Raw genomic sequence first — 16,301 nt, forward strand, 5'->3', positions numbered from 1 at the left:
ATCTCAAATTCCTCTCTGTGGGAAGAAAAAAAGGCAGAGGATGTATCAGTTTTATGTTGGAAGTCTTCTGTAGAAGGTGGATGGGTCACTCTAAAGTGATGGAACCACAACAAATATTCTAGGAACAAAATAATACTCTTGAAAATAAGAGGCCGCCAATTTCTTGAGCTGCCTTCTATGGTTTCAGTGGTTTGGTTATTTGGATCTCCATTACTTCTCCATGTTGGATAGAGATACTAGAGACTCTCAGATCCATAAAATATTTCATGGTAGCAAAAGCAGAAATACAAAAGGTGTTGAAATTATTACGGCAGAACAGATTCAAGCTTTATTTAATTCATGTCAGCATGAAAATATTGTGACCAAAAAGGAAAAAAAAAAAAAAGATGGATATGGACTTTGTTTTTGGAAAAGGAGCAAGAGTAGAATTCATTGCTTTGTGTGATGCAGAGACTTAGAACACATGCTGCCACTACATGAGTCTATTTTGAATCTCTTACAAGGTTTGTCTACATAAGAGATTTAGTGTCATTAGTACTTTATTGAATTTAATCTTATTTTGATGTATCTTTCTGGATTTTTTTTTCACATTTCAAATGATTCAAGTAGGAGGCAATGAACGCAAGTTTTCCACTTGGAGATTCTAGTTTTGCCACTGAGTGCCTGCATTCATAAACACAGTTGTGTTGGTTCATGGACTAGATTTCCATGTCATTCACCTTTTCCAATAAAATGAGGTAAAACAAAACTATGCTAAGAACTCAAAATGGAATTGCTCATGTTAAAATGGAAACTCTCTGACTTAAAACACTTCAGGGGAAAAACAGACTTTGATCAGTGAACATGTCTCTGATTAATGGTCAGAGAGAATTCCATAACAGTTACATCCAAGCTCAGTCACACACAAGATAGGCTGCTGATGACCCTGCCCGTCCCTGCCTTCTCCATTCCTCGCCCCAGTCCCAATTCAAATGTACATTCCCCAGATAGAGTATACATACATACACACGATAAAACTTGTAAAGAAAACTCATGTCAGTTAAATGCCAGATTTTGATGTGAAAGGAAATAAACTGAATGCACCATGCATCTCTAAGATGGATTACTGTGATAGGGGAGGGGGTGAGCCTCCCCTTACTCCCTTACTGTTGTTAAAAGTAAAAATGTCAAGAAAAAGCCACCATCAGCATGTGTTAGACCTACAATACTACAAATTTCAGAGGCAACTTGTCACCCCAGGTTTCAAGAAGTGTACATTGGTGGTAGCTTTATTCTTATTAGACTAAATAAAACCTGGGGTCTGGGAATCATAGCATAAATGTATGATTGCTACCATGTAGCTATCTGCTCAGGAAATTAGGATCCTGATAAATTAAGAACCTAGCATGACTGAATTATGCTCATTCTTTATTATTATTATTATTATTATTATAATTACTTTGTTTTCAGGAATAGAATTTAGTGATTCATCACTTACATATGACACCCAGTGCTCATCGAGGCAAGTGCCCTCCTTAATGCCTTTTGCCCATTTAGCCCAACCCCCCACCCAAAACCCCTCCAGCAACCCTTGGTTTGTTTGCTGTATTGAGGAGGCTTTTATGGCTCGTCTCCCTCTCTGTTTTTATATTATTTTTGCTTCCCTTACTTATGGTCATTTGTTTTGTATCTTAAATTCCACATATGAGTGAAGTCATATATTTGTCTCTCTGACTGACTTCTTTCGCTTAGCATGATACACTCTAGTTCCATCCACGTTGTTGTAAATGGCAAGATTTCATTCTTTTTGATCGCCGAGTAATATTCCATCACACACACACACACACACACACACACACACACACCACATCTTCTTTATGCATTCATCAGTTGATGGGCATTTGGAAATTCTGCTCATTCTTAAATTACATTGTTCCTTTCCTCTATGGAGATTGTTCTCCTGTGTAGAATGCTGCAAATGCCACCTATCCCATGTGGGACAATGAAAAGACACGGTAAATTCCAAAGTGTTGGTGTGGACATCAGAGGCTATCACTAGCATCCTATTTTTAATAACTCAGCTCTCTTAAAGAAGATATGTCTGTGACTGGAACATGTCTGGAACTGGTATTTATCCTCTGGTGTTGTATCTTAGCAATTCCCATTTTGTGACCTCATCATCCTTGTGGCCAGGGGTGTGGATTTATAAGATCGCAGGTGAGGGAATTCTCCCAGACACTCAGTCTGTGGTTACCAACCATTGGTTCACTAATGGAATGGCCTGTAAAAGTGATCCTGAACTTAAAGGCTCTGTTTGGGAGAGGGCGTCCCCCAGGTCTCAGTGTGGCAGGTCACAGTGAGATTGCTCAGAGAGAAGACCGAGGTTTCACTCTATTGTCTTATGTGCTAATTAAATAATAACCATCTGGTGGGTTAAGAAAGTAGTAGAGCAAGATAAAGTGTGGTCCTCTGGGTTACTTTTCCATATAGATTTGTCTGCTTTTTCTGGCCATGGACTTATTCTTTCTTTTTAATTGGCTTATTTATGAGGTTTTAAAATTAATTGTTATTAATTATCCCCAAACAAAAATCCATTTTATTGGAAGAAATCTATATAAGCCAGCAGCAGAGGGAAACGAGAATGATCTGCTTCCTCGTGTCTTCCCCACAGGACTGGTGATATATCTTTATTTCCTTATTTTGTTTTTAAATAATAGCAAGAATCATTAAGTGGCTGGATTTCAAAAGAATTAGTGCAGCCCTGGCAGAGGGCAATACATATTTGGAGATCTCCTCTACGTCACGAAACATTTCCTGCTAAATTAGATTCAATTGACTTGGATAAAAACAAGTTCACAGGGCTTGAGAATTTGGCTGGGAAGCTATAAACAATGGGAAGCACCAAGTGGAATCTGTGTTTCCAAACTTGGGGGTTTGGCTTATGTGGCGCCAGTGGGGTGAGAGAAGGGTCATGTCCATTTAAAGGAATCACGGAGGTTCTGGAAAAGGCTGCTGGTGTCACTAACTAATTTCATTACAAGCAGGAACCGGTGCCAGCACCAGCTAATGCCATCATGTAGAGAGGGGCCAGGGAACACTGGATGCCAAGGAGGTGCTCAGAGGGGTGCCCAGCTTGGTCTCCTTTCCATGGGGCAGACACCCACATTGGTGGATAGAGCCTGCTGGAGGAGTGCCAAGGGAAAACGAGGCAAGTGGGCAGCCATTTTTAATAGCATTAAAAAGAGCCAATGAACCCAAGAGCCAAGTTTAGTAACATTATTACATACAATAGACCAAATTGGGGAATTTCTTCCCTAAAGAATATGTGCAGCATTTTTGTCATAATTATGGGATGGCACTAGAGGACAGAGTTTGTGGATGATACATCAAAAAAAAAAAAAAAAAAAGAAGAAGAAAAAAAGAAAAGAAAAGAAGTTATTGAAAAACAAAAGCCTACATCCCCAAAATGAATATCATTCTGCTTTATTCTTAAATGCTGTAGCAAGTGTATACAGAATCCAGGGTCATGTTAATTCACAATTAAGTGATAAAAGGAAAGCAGTAGAAAACTAATTGAATGCTCTAGACAGTTTTGATAAATGAAAAATAAGGATGGTTTCAATAAGGACTATTCTCCATAGGGTCTAACATAGAGCCTCACATAAAACAGGCATCAACATATCACTGCATGTGGTCAATGTCCAGTAAATACTTTCTGACTAATAACTGAATGGATAACAGGCATTAGTTTGGGGGAAGATCTCTCTTTAGATGGTTTTCTTCCTCCTCTAAAGGGAAATTATGAACAAGAGGAATGCAAAATGACAGATATAGGTTAGTTCATTCATTCATTCAACACACATTTATTCAGCACTGACTGTATATGTGGCACTATTCTAGGCACTGGGATAAAGACATGAACATCATATTCTGTGAGGTTAGGATAAAAAGTCCCTAACCTCATAGAATATGTACTCTAGTGAGAAAGACAAGTCATACTAACAAGGACAACAAGCACGTATCCAACATACGTCTGCTAACTTTAAGGGTTGGAAGAAAAATAACACTGAGAAGGAAATAATGAGTAATTAGCGTGGGGTGGCACTTTCATAGGGTGAACAGGGAAGGTGTTGATCATTTGGAGTCAGGATCAGGAGGTGATATTTGAGGAAAAAAATCATAATGAGGAAGTGACCATGGAGAGATGTGGGGAAACTGTTCCCAGCAGAGGAAAGAGCAAGGCACAGTTCAAGTGGCAGGACTGTGCTTGGTGTGCTCTCTGACCTGCAAGAACTCCAGGGTCACTGAATGAGGTACCGGAGAGAGGTAGGGAGGAAATGAAGTGGGTGAGATAGGCACAGGCCAGTTGCACATGGGCAGGGCTGGCTACACAGTTTAGGGGGGGCCCAGTGCAAAGTGAAAATGCTGGGCTCTTGGTCCAAAAAGCAATTTAAAAAAAGGAACTTTGTAAACACTAAAATATAAACCTTTTCCCTTTCTTTCATGACCTGTCTCTCAGTACCTCATGGTGATTTTATTTGCTGTTTATATCCCACTCCCTTGGGCATAGGGATACTCAGAGGTGGGTGCAGACCCTCATGGGTGCTGGGGGTCCTGCACAAGGTCCCCTGGCTGCAGGGTTCTTCTTCCAGCCAGCCATTTGGACTACCAATATGCCCTATCCTGGGAAGTCAGTCTCTTCTTCCCATGGGCCCTTCCCACCCCAGCCACTTCATGGTGGATAGGTGGTCCCCAAAAGATTGCAGCTGGTGTTTTGGGATATGCTCCGTACCTGGATTAGGTATGAGATTCTTGCCCCATTGCCCGCCACCTCAACAACTACCCATCAAAGTGCTGTGGATGCTAGCCTAATCCAGGTCCTTGCTGAGGCATTCAAGGACCTTGGCAGAATGTGGACTCTCACTGTTGACTCTGTCACCTGACCTGGTCATCACGCCAGCTGCAAGGCATCAGCTGCCATGTGCCAGGGACAGGAGAAGAAGGCTGGTGTGGCCTGGGACACCAGGGAGTAGGGGGTGGGTAGCCAAAACCAATTCTGGGGAGGCAGGGGAGTGATGGGTGACAGGACTGTCAATGAACTGAGGCTCCCAGCCTCTCTTATATAATTAATTATAATGCATGCAATGCATGCAATGCATGTTGTTCTGATGTCCCTCTAGACTTCATTACAAAACACATAGGATAAAATTATTAAGATATCAAGGCATCAGCTGCAGAGCATTAAACTCCAAGTGCAGAACCTTGGTAAAGCCATGGTAAAGACTCTGACCTTTATTCTGAACAAGACAGACCAGCTGGGAATGGGTGTTTGGGGCAGTAGCAGAGGAAATGACCCTAATGTTTTAAAGACATTGTTCCAGCAGCTCTGTCAAGGAAGAAAGGCATAGAGGGAAACCAGGGAGGACAGGAGATGAGGGATAGCTTGATTCAGCAGTATTGCTGGAGGGAGTGAGTCGTCATGTTTCAGATGCATTTTGTAAGAAGAGCGGCTTTTAAGTTAGTTTTAACAAAAATATTTTGGATAAACTGTTAGACACAAGAAAGTGTTTATTGTAGACCTGAGGCCAGGAGCCATTGATAAACACTTCCATATGTGCCATCATGATGGAACATGAGCAAATCTCTCCAGAATTTAAAACCCTAGAAAATAATGTTAGGGTATAACACTACACACATAATGTGTAGGCCACATGATACCTGAAGACAAGTTTAAAAATAAGTACAGGACCTGACAGATCGGGGTCCACAGAATGTGTGGTTGGCCTCTTGGACCACCTCAAACATTTCTTTCCAGTTATTTTAAAAAGCAAATTTAGAATATTTTCATTAAGAAACATTTTATGGAATAAGTGACCATAAGCACTAAGGTCACAGGTTATCTCTAAAGTGCTATTTCAGAATGAAAGTAACAAGTGAATTTTTAAAAAGAAAAATATCCTAATCCCAGTTCCGGAGCTCAGGGAGAAAGAGCTTTGGTGGATGTTAACCAGGACAAGAAGTACCCAATTCTTCAACCTTATGCCATGATCTCTGACATCTTAGGCAGGAAGCATACTCATTGTGTGGGTCTGGTGCCTCCCTAGCCTGAAGTCCCAGCTCCATCCCCGCTGTGTCTGTGAGCCCTGGTGGAGATGCTGGTCTTTGTCAGCACAGATACCACTCCAGAGTGCTGAGCCCATGCCTTTGCCAGCCCCTACCTTCTCCCTGGAGGAGGCCTCTCTTCTTCCTGGCGGGACCTCTTTGTAGGATGTCCTCCTTTACATCTCATGACTGCCTCAAGCTGAAAGTGGCCAGCTGGGCAGACAAGGTGCCATATTCTGGGAAATGACAGTAATCGACTCAAATTTTTGAAGGTACTTTCACAAACATTATGTAATTCCCATTCCCATTTCCCATTAATGTGAACTATCTTGACATAATGGGCTACCTTGGTCATCTTTGTTTTGGAGAGGAGGATGAAGGTGAATATTAGAGAAAGACTATGTTGCCTTTGAAAATCTCATACCGCCAAAGTTACTATATGATATTTAATAATAAAAGAGTCAAATTTCAAAAAAATGGGGGGAAGGAATATTACCATTGATAGTTTATATGGTTCAGTTTGTTCACCTAAAAAAGTAAGAATTATAGAGTAAAAAATATAATCTTCATTCCCAAGTCAAAGATGCTACTGAGATATAAATCGTGCATTGTGATGGCAGGAGACAGTTTTCACTGTTTCTTCTCTTTATAAGAGAATGTTTTAGATGGTCCAAGAGGCCAACCACACGTTCTGTGGACTCAGATATGTCAGGTCTTGCATTTGTCATTTTTAAACTTCTCTTTAGGGGGTACAATGTGGCCTGCAAAGTTACTATATATTAAATGTGAAATCCTAGGTTATATACTTTGGGTATTTTCAAAACTTGACATTACTGGACTGATACTTCTTTTCCTGGTATTAGAATAATGAGTGTCAGAGTAGTTTCAATATACTAACTTCTTTTCCTTGTGATTCCCTGAATGAAAGGCATTGTGGGAAACACCTGTGGTCTGTGGCCACAGTCAGAACCATACAAGGTTGTGTATTGTCTGAGTATGTGGATAGTTCCAAACTCATGACTTGCCCTGTCAGTCTACAATGTCAGAGACGTGGTTTTTATCACAGCCTTGTACCTTTCTATTGAGCTCAGATGACTTTCCATGGCAAAAGAGCTGTGTCATTAACTGCTAGGGTGTTGCTAGGGTGTTAATACATGTTATTAACATCTTGACAAATATGAAAAAAAAAGGATTGAAACATTTTATATTTTTTAAAGGATTTATCCATTAGTTATTTCAGTGGAGAAAGGTCAATATATCTGAAAATAACCATTGTGACTTGTGGTGTTAATTACATAGAACTTCTTGCATCAGAAGATAGATTTCTAACTGCCAAATATGAAAGGCTGAGAGGGGATTTTCACAATTCCATCTTTCTCAATATGTGTTATGTTGATATCAGAATAAGATGTCATTGGCTACCGAAGAACAGTCTCTTAGGAGGTAGAATACCACTTCTGTGAAGGCATAAAGAAATTACATAAGATGTTAATCAAATGCAAAATTCTAGAGGTGTTCCCTGTCCTCTTCTTTGGCAGTAGGAGGCTTGAGGATCATTTCAGAGCCTCTTTGCCTTGATTCCTCCAGCCTCTTACTGCAGTCAGACTATACTGGTTGGGTACAGGGGAACTGTAGGATCTTGTTCACTCTTCCGGGACCCAACCAGGAAACTAACACAGGCCCTTTCTGCATGTGGGTTTTTGAACCAGTGTTGCCTTGGGGAAAGTGGAAGTGTGAAGAAGGCTCTTTTCTCTAGGGACAGACTTGTGTCCAAGCACTGCCCCTTCCCCTCTTTTCTTCCTCCTTCCTCTTAGGAATCTTTATTAAGCCTAGGACAAGAAATAGAGCTCTTGCATTATTCCAGCTTCTTTATAAATGTATTCGCTCTGTGCTCTATGCTGAGGATTTCAAAACTTATTTTGAAACTTAAAAGCTGAAAGTTGACCCTTTTATTCTACTTCTGACACCTTACTGCCATAGCCAACATCTAAAACATGAGTGAAAATGATGTGGCAAAAAGAAAACACAGAGAAAGAAGAACATATCAGAAAGAGGGTAAGGTTACCCTGTTAGGTATACAACATGTTCATGCACTTCTAGAAGGCAGTGCACTACAGAATATGTTAACACAACTTGTACCTGTGCAGCTAATTATTCATAGCATTATTTCTGTCCACAAGGTATGATTTTATGTGATTACAGATGAGAGAGACTTTTATGTGATTACAAGGCTCAGAGAGACTTTAGGGTTTATCTAGTCCACACTGTTTTTTCTTTTCTTTTTCAACAGAGAAGTGAAGAATATAGAGGTCAAGTAGCTTGCTCATGGTCACACACATATTTAGAGGCAGACTCCACAGTAGAACCCAGGTCCCTACATTTCTAGTAGTGAAGTCTTTCATAAAATAGTGCAATGGGGTCATCCAGTGCTTCAGCATCTCCCCTCATATGTTTCTTCCCTGAGAGGGACTCTAAGGCAAAAGCAAACTGAGATGAAACAAAGAATTCACTATATGAGGAAAGGTTCTCCACATTCATGGGATGGGCTTAGTTAAAGAGTGTTTAGGAAAGAGAAAGCCATTGATTTGGATCAGCTGGAAGATGCTGTAAAAGGACCATCCAGGTAAGACAATAGGATAGGGAGAATTTGAGCTGCTCTGAGGATCTAGTAAAAGCTATACAGATCCTTCCCCAGACAAATGTACATTTGTACAAAATTTTGCAAAAGGATTTAGGTGGTTTTCAGATCCCCTAAGACCAAATCCATGAATAAAGTTTAAGAACACTTTTAGACACAAGACCGTGTTTTGAGGTAGCAGGTAATACCTGGGCAAACACTTTCCCCAGAGAACTACCCTGGGAGTTGTAGGAACAGAAGTAGAAAGGGCTTGGTCCAAGGGTCAGCTCTGAGGGTGGGGAGTGACACCTTTTGGATTTTAAATATCTTAGGAGTGTGAGCTTTGACAGAAAACTGCACTCACTTCTCAATCAAAGTCACCTTGGAGGGGGCAGAGATAATCAGCCTGTTGAGAGCAAGGCTAATAAGGGCTGAAATAGAGTGATGGCTGTGCAATTGAACAAAGACAATCTTGTTGGCTCCTGGGCTCTATACGAGCTAATGAGCCTCTTGGGAAGGTGTGCTTTTGGGAGAAGAGAGCTGTAATTCTCTTAACTTGGCAGAAAAGGAGGAGAAACTGCTGATTTCCAAATTCTATGGTCCTTGGAGACTTTATCCAGTAGCAGCAACAACAATAAAAACATTTAATTAAGAAGCTGCATCTTGGAATTTCTATTTCTCATTACTTTGACTCTGACTCCCTTAACAGAGGGGAAGGAGCCTGGGGTGGGGGATAGAGAACAGTCTCATCCACTATGTAATCAGTAAATATTTATTCAGCATCTTTGACATAACAAACACCATGCTATATGTTGGGAATAAATGGTTAAAATGATGGACATGGTCCCTGAATTTATGAAGTATAAATTCTAGTAAGAGATGTTGACAAGTGAATTCACCATTAGTGTGATACAGGGTGGTGGTACAGAGGAAACCCATGGGGAGGCATTCCTGATCATTTGTGGAGATGCTTCCTGGAGGAAATGGAGACTTGAAGGATGGGTTGAGGTTAACCAGTAGAAGAGGGAAAACCAGAGTGTTCCAGGTGGAGGTGAGTGCCCATGTGACAGTGCTGGTGTTTCAAAGGAATAGAGTGAAGGGGAGGGTGAGGGAGAAAGCTGAATGATATATCAACCACAGAGAGATCCTGGACCACAGGATGAGATTTTGTAGGATATTCTAAGAGGGTAGAACTTAAACCCTAACAAGAACAAGGAAGACTGCAGGGCTTTATGGGGATAGGGGAGCATGGAAGATGTGATTCTGGGCTCTTTATTCTTTTGTGTCATTCATTAATAACTCCCACCCCCAAAAAAATTCCCCCGAGAAGAGACTCATCTGATTGCTGAGATAGAGAAGAGGCTTTGAATACATGTGGCTCAGCCTCTTGCAGTCCTCTCTATTTAGTGCCATCTCTTATTAGGATCCCACTGTTCTGCTCTCATGCATTTGGAGCTTACTCAGCTATATTCTGCTTCTGTAATGGGGAGACCTGTGCTTTACACTAGATTCTGTTTACAGGAGGCTCATTAAGTTTCATGTCTGCCTGTAGGTTACGCTGCATTTTCAAATTCAGCTATTCCAGAAATAAAGCTGATATTTTAGTTTCCATCCTTCTGATTCCTGTTTCTACCTCTCATTTGGTTTTGAACTCAAGAGGGAAAGGAAAAATGTTATCACATAACCCCTGAAAACCTTATGAGTGATACAATCACTCACCTTTCCTTATCTACATTTGGATTGATGTTTTTTTTCTTTCTGTCTTGTCTTTGCTGAAGTCTGGTTGTAGTGGAAAACTCACACTTATTTATCCAATTCATTTATTAACCTATGAGAAGGCAGTCTACATAGTGGGAGGAACCTAGACAGGGAAGCTGCTTGCGACTTCTTTTTCTTCCACATACATTGGCTACCGTTTAATTTCCATCCTTTCTCTGAGGAAAGAAATGAGAATTGGGTAGCTTAGAGATAGAAACTTAATGCTGTGACTTTATGCCATTATCCACAGCACTTAAGAGTGATGGGGAGACTGGACAATGGGAGGAGATAGGAGGAGAAAGGGAGAGAGCTTTCTTATTCTCCTATGTAATCTAGTGTCTGGGGAATTCATTTTAGGATATTAACCTCATTTCTGTCTCCTTCTTATTTTTCTAGCCTTATTTTCCCCTTCTTTTATTTTCTTAGTTGTTTTAAATTTATTTTATATTATTTTATTGTATGCATTTGTATAAATTTCCTAAATCATTTTGGCAACAAAGTAGGAGATAGAGATAGATAAACAAGCTCCTCCCCAAATATTCACTTCCATTAAGATATGCTTGGCTGTGCAATCTGCTTTGACAAGGAGAGTTTATAATTTAGAAACACTCAGGTTCATGCAATCCGTGGACACACAGCGAAGTCCAATAAAAGTGATTTTTTAAAATTAAAAAAAAATTTTTAACGTTTATTTTTGAGACAGAGAGAGACAGCATGAATGGGGGAGGGTCAGAGAGAGGGAGACAGATCTGAAACAGGCTCCAGGCTCTGAGCTGTCAGCACAGAGCCTGACGCGGGACTTGAACTCACGGACTGCAAGATCATGACCTGAGCCAAAGTCGGCCGCTTAACTGACTGAGCCACCCAGGCGCCCCAAAAGTGATTTTTAAAAGTTATTTGTATCATTGCCATCCTCTATTAATGGTTACTTTTCAGATATTTTTATTTCAAATTTATATTTAAATTAATTCAATAATGTTAACAGTTAATCTGTCCCTGGAACATGTCCAGAGACCAGCCTCCACTAATCATTGAGTCTCAAGGTTCAACCCAATTGGTATTATATTCCTAAATGTCTTTGGGCAAAGTGTAAATACTCATTGTTAATTGGCTCAGTGCTTTACTAAAGTGTTTCTCTAGACTTTGAAGGATAATACTGGGTAATCCCATTTTGGTTGGGGGGATGGTGGAACAAACAGATCATTCTGAGCATTTGACTGTTGCCAATATCACTTGCCAAAGTAGTCTGAGAAAGAATTATGAAATTATGGTGGTGGTGCTGGTGACAGCTCAGATTTCTACAGTTCTTCAAAGGCATCATCTAAGCCACATTTAAAAGTCATTCTGTCCCACAGTGATAAATTTTTGAAGCCTATCCCTACGTGTTCTAACAAGTATTTTGTGACTTCACCGTCAGTAAGCTTCTCTTTGGTGACTGCTGTGTAAGGTACTAACCATGTCTTCTCTCAGAGTTCTGACCCTGGTTCCAGTTCCTTCATAGAGTTTTTAGAAGGAAGGAAATTCATAGCCTGACCATATGGTCTAATATTTAAGTTTACTGCTTCTCCAGTCCACTGATCCCATCTTATCTATGACTGCCTCTTTTAGTGCCAAATTAATAGTTTCATGTCTGCAAATATTTTAGTCAACACTTTTTAACTTTCTCAGTGTATTTTCCTTATAGTCCAGAACATACCAAAACATGTAAGCATTCTATTCCTTGGTCATTGCCATGTTTCCATCTCTATTCTTGTTTACTTTTCTGCTATTGCCTATAAGTGTGCGTGTGTGTGTGTGTGTGTGTGTGTGTGCGTGGCACATATTCACATGCATCTGCTGAGCTGGCAGACTGGCAGGTCCAGTGTGTATCGGGAAGAAGAAAATACCACTTGGTAATAACAGATTTGGTAGGAAAACTTTCTCTTCTTTAAGAGTAAAATGGAGGAGTTGCAATCCATATTAAAAGAGTGGTGCATATAATTATCATCCCAGCTGTAAATAAAAATACCGCACTGTGGTTAGAAAAGGAGTCTTATAGCCCTGGGCCTCTGAAAGAAACAACCCAATGGTATCAGACGCCCTTTTTCTTCAAAGACAACTGTCCAGGGGCCACAGAAACAAGCAAGACAGTGATTTTCCTATTAGACTGTCACCCAGAAGTAGGGGGATTTCATCCAGAAGCAGAAACATCCAGAAGTGATATACTCTATGACCTTTCCTACTTCCTTTCAGCCAGTGCTATATTGGGCTTTCCTGAAATTGCTCTAAGCATGACTGTTGATCATGATTGCATCTCTTCCTATCTTCACTTCTCATAATCCCACAGGGATGTGATGGTGCTGGCACCCAGTCTTCCATATCAGGTGTACAAACTGTCCTCTGGCTCTCTGTGCCCACCCTTACCACAATACCAGTTCCCATGAGTCATAGAATTCTATAGGCAAAGAAACAATGTGTATAACCAGCTGGTTGTCTTTACAAATTAATTCAAAACAATTATGACTAGATAAAGGAATACATAAAGGAAACATAATAGTCAAAAATATTATGACCATAGTTCTTGGAACTATGCTGGATGCTGGCGAGATCATATGGGGAGAAGAAGCTCCTTCCTGCAAGAAAGCCATTCATTCATTTATTGATTCATTCAAGCATTCAGTACAAATATTTTTGTTTGCTTACCAAGCACCAGACAGTGTTCTAAGTACTGAAAAATACAGCAGTAAACAAAACTGAAAAGTGTGGTATCCTCAGTGAGGAAAGAGAGAAAATAAATACCAAATAAGTAAGTAGAATATATTAGGTTGTAATAATCTTTCTTTTTTTTTTTTTACTGTTTACTTATTTTTGAGACAGAGAGAGAGAGAGAGAGAGAGAGAGAGAGAGAGAGAGAGAGCAGGGGAGGGGCAGAGAGAGGGAGACGGAATCCGAAATAGGCTCCAGGCTCTGAGCTGTCAGCACAGAGCCCGACACAGGGCTCGAACTCACCAGCTGTGAGATCATGACCCCAGGTGCCCCCCTGTAATAATCTTTCTGATGGGTGGACCTGCATAGACCATGTAGTCCCTGATTATCAAATCAAACACCAATCTGTATGTTGCTGTGAAGGTATTTGGTAGATACAATTAAAGTCCACAATCTGTTGACTTTAAGAGAGATTCTCTATGGGATAATTCTAGAGAATCTGGGTGGGCCTGATTCAGTTAGCTGAAATACCTTAAGCGAAGGGCTGAGGCTCCCTTGAGAGAAGAAATCAATTTGTGGATCGTGGCTTCAGCTCACTTCCTTCCCATCAGCCTGTCCTATGGATATTGGATTTATTTGGGCAGCTCCAAGATTGCACAAGCCAATTCCTTGCAGTAAACCTGTTCATATTATCTTCTACTGCTTCTGTTTCTCTGGCTGAAAACTGACTGATACAGCTCTGTAAAGAAAAATAAAGCAAGAAAGGGGGACAAGACTGTCTGGGGACATGGATATATACACGATTAGCATGGAATTTATACCTACTGTCATAGGATTATAGACAAAGAGCTAGAGTAGTGCAGTAGAAGTAGTGATTATTTTACTAGTACAAAAAATTACATTTCGGAGAAAGGAATGGAGCTCAAATACTATAGGTTAGTAAACAGTTTGCTTTTTCTGAAACTTTCTCAATTTTTCAATGTGTAAAATAATAAATCCAACTTCATATGATTAGTAAGCAAATGAGGTAAGACTATCATATATAAAGCACCTAGCGGGGCGCCTGGGTGGCGCAGTCGGTTAAGCGTCCGACTTCAGCCAGGTCACGATCTCGCGGTCTGTGAGTTCGAGCCCCGCGTCGGGCTCTGGGCTGATGGCTCAGAGCCTGGAGCCTGTTTCCGATTCTGTGTCTCCCTCTCTCTCTGCCCCTCCCCCGTTCATGCTCTGTCTCTCTATGTCCCAAAAATAAATAAATGTTGAAAAAAAAAATTTATAAAAAAAAAAAATAAAATAAAGCACCTAGCACCATGCCTGGCACATACTAAAATCTATTTGATTTATTTTCTTAATGTCCTCCTAATACCAACAAACATACCTGATTTGTGAAATATCATGACAACTCAACATTATCTTGACATCCACGCACCTGTGGCCAACCCATACCTGAGGCAGACAGGTAGCAAAGCCTACTCAATGGGATTCAGTAGGATAATGCTGCTTGATGAGTCTGAGAAGACACTGAACTGGGAATTACATATGGATGGAGAAGAATTAGACTTGTCTGCATAACAGACCATGCCATTCCTTCCTATTATCTTGGAACATTTCCCAACTCCCTATTCAGTCTTCAGAGAAATATCTTGCACACTCAAGCTGTTCTTTAAAAATCTTCAAGGAGGAAGATGGCGGCGTAGGAGGACGCTGGGCTCACCGCGCGTCCTGCTGATCACTTAGATTCCACGTACACCTGCCTAAATAACCCAGAAAACCGCCAGAGGATTAGCAGAACGGAGTCGCTGGAGCCAAGCGCAGACGAGAGGCCCACGGAAGAGGGTAGGAAGGGCGGCGAGGCGGTGCGCGCTCCACGGACTGGCGGGAGGGAGCCGGGGCGGAGGGGCGGCTCACCGGCCAAGCAGAGCCCCCGAGTCTGGCTTGCAAAAAGCGGAGGGGCCTGACGGACTGTGTTCCAACAGCAAGCGCGACTTAGCGGCTGGGAGGTCATAAGTTAACAGCTCTGCTCAGAAAGCGGGAAGGCTGGAGGACAAAGGGAAGGAGAGCTGCTGAGCCCCCGGACGACAGAGCTCAGTTTGGTGGGGAACAAAGGCGCTCGCCAGCGCCATCTTCCCCGCCCATCCCCCAGCCAAAATCCCAAAGGGAACCAGTTCCTGCCAGGGAACTTGCTCGCTCCGCGCAAACACCCAACTCTGCGCTTCTGCGGAGCCAAACCTCCGGCAGCGGATCTGACTCCCCCCTGCTGCCACAGGGCCCCTCCTGAAGTGGATCACCTAAGGAGAAGCAAGCTAAGCCTGCCCCTCCTGCCCCTGTGCACCTTGCCTACCCACCCCAGCTAAGACGCCAGATCCCCAGCATCACAAGCCTGGCAGTGTGCAAGTAGCCCAGACAGGCCACCCCACCCCACAGTGAATCCTGCCCCTAGGAGAGGGGAAGAGAAGGCACGCACCAGTCTGACTGTGGCCCCAGCGGTGGGCTGGGGGCAGACATCAGGTCTGACTGCGGCTCCGCCCACCAACTCCAGTTATACACCACAGCACAGGGGAAGTGCCCTGCAGGTCCTCACCACGCCAGGGACTATCCAAAATGACCAAGCGGAAGAATTCCCCTCAGAAGAATCTCCAGGAAATAACAACAGCTAATGAGCTGATCAAAAAGGATTTAAATAATATAACAGAAAGTGAATTTAGAATAATAGTCATAAAATTAATCGCTGGGCTTGAAAACAGTATAGCTGACAGCAGAGAATCTCTTGCTACAGAGATCAAGGGACTAAGGAACAGTCACGAGGAGCTGAAAAACGTTTTAAATGAAATGCATAACAAAATGGAAACCACCACAGCTCGGATTGAAGAGGCAGAGGAGAGAATAGGTGAACTAGAAGATAAAGTTATGCAAAAAGAGGAAGCTGAGAAAAAGAGAGATAAAAAAATTCAGGAGTATGAGGGGAAAATTAGAGAACTAAGTGATACACTAAAAAGAAATAATATACGCATAATTGGTATCCCAGAGGAGGAAGAGAGAGGGAAAGGTGCTGAAGGGGTACTTGAAGAAATAATAGCTGAGAACTTCCCTGAAGTGGGGAAGGAAAAAGGCATTGAAATGCAAGAGGCCCAGAGAACTCCCTTCAGACGTAACTTGAATCGAT

This window comes from Herpailurus yagouaroundi, unplaced genomic scaffold, assembly GCF_014898765.1.
Source record: "Herpailurus yagouaroundi ecotype Mexico unplaced genomic scaffold, PumYag 184, whole genome shotgun sequence".
NCBI lineage: Eukaryota > Metazoa > Chordata > Mammalia > Carnivora > Felidae > Herpailurus > Herpailurus yagouaroundi.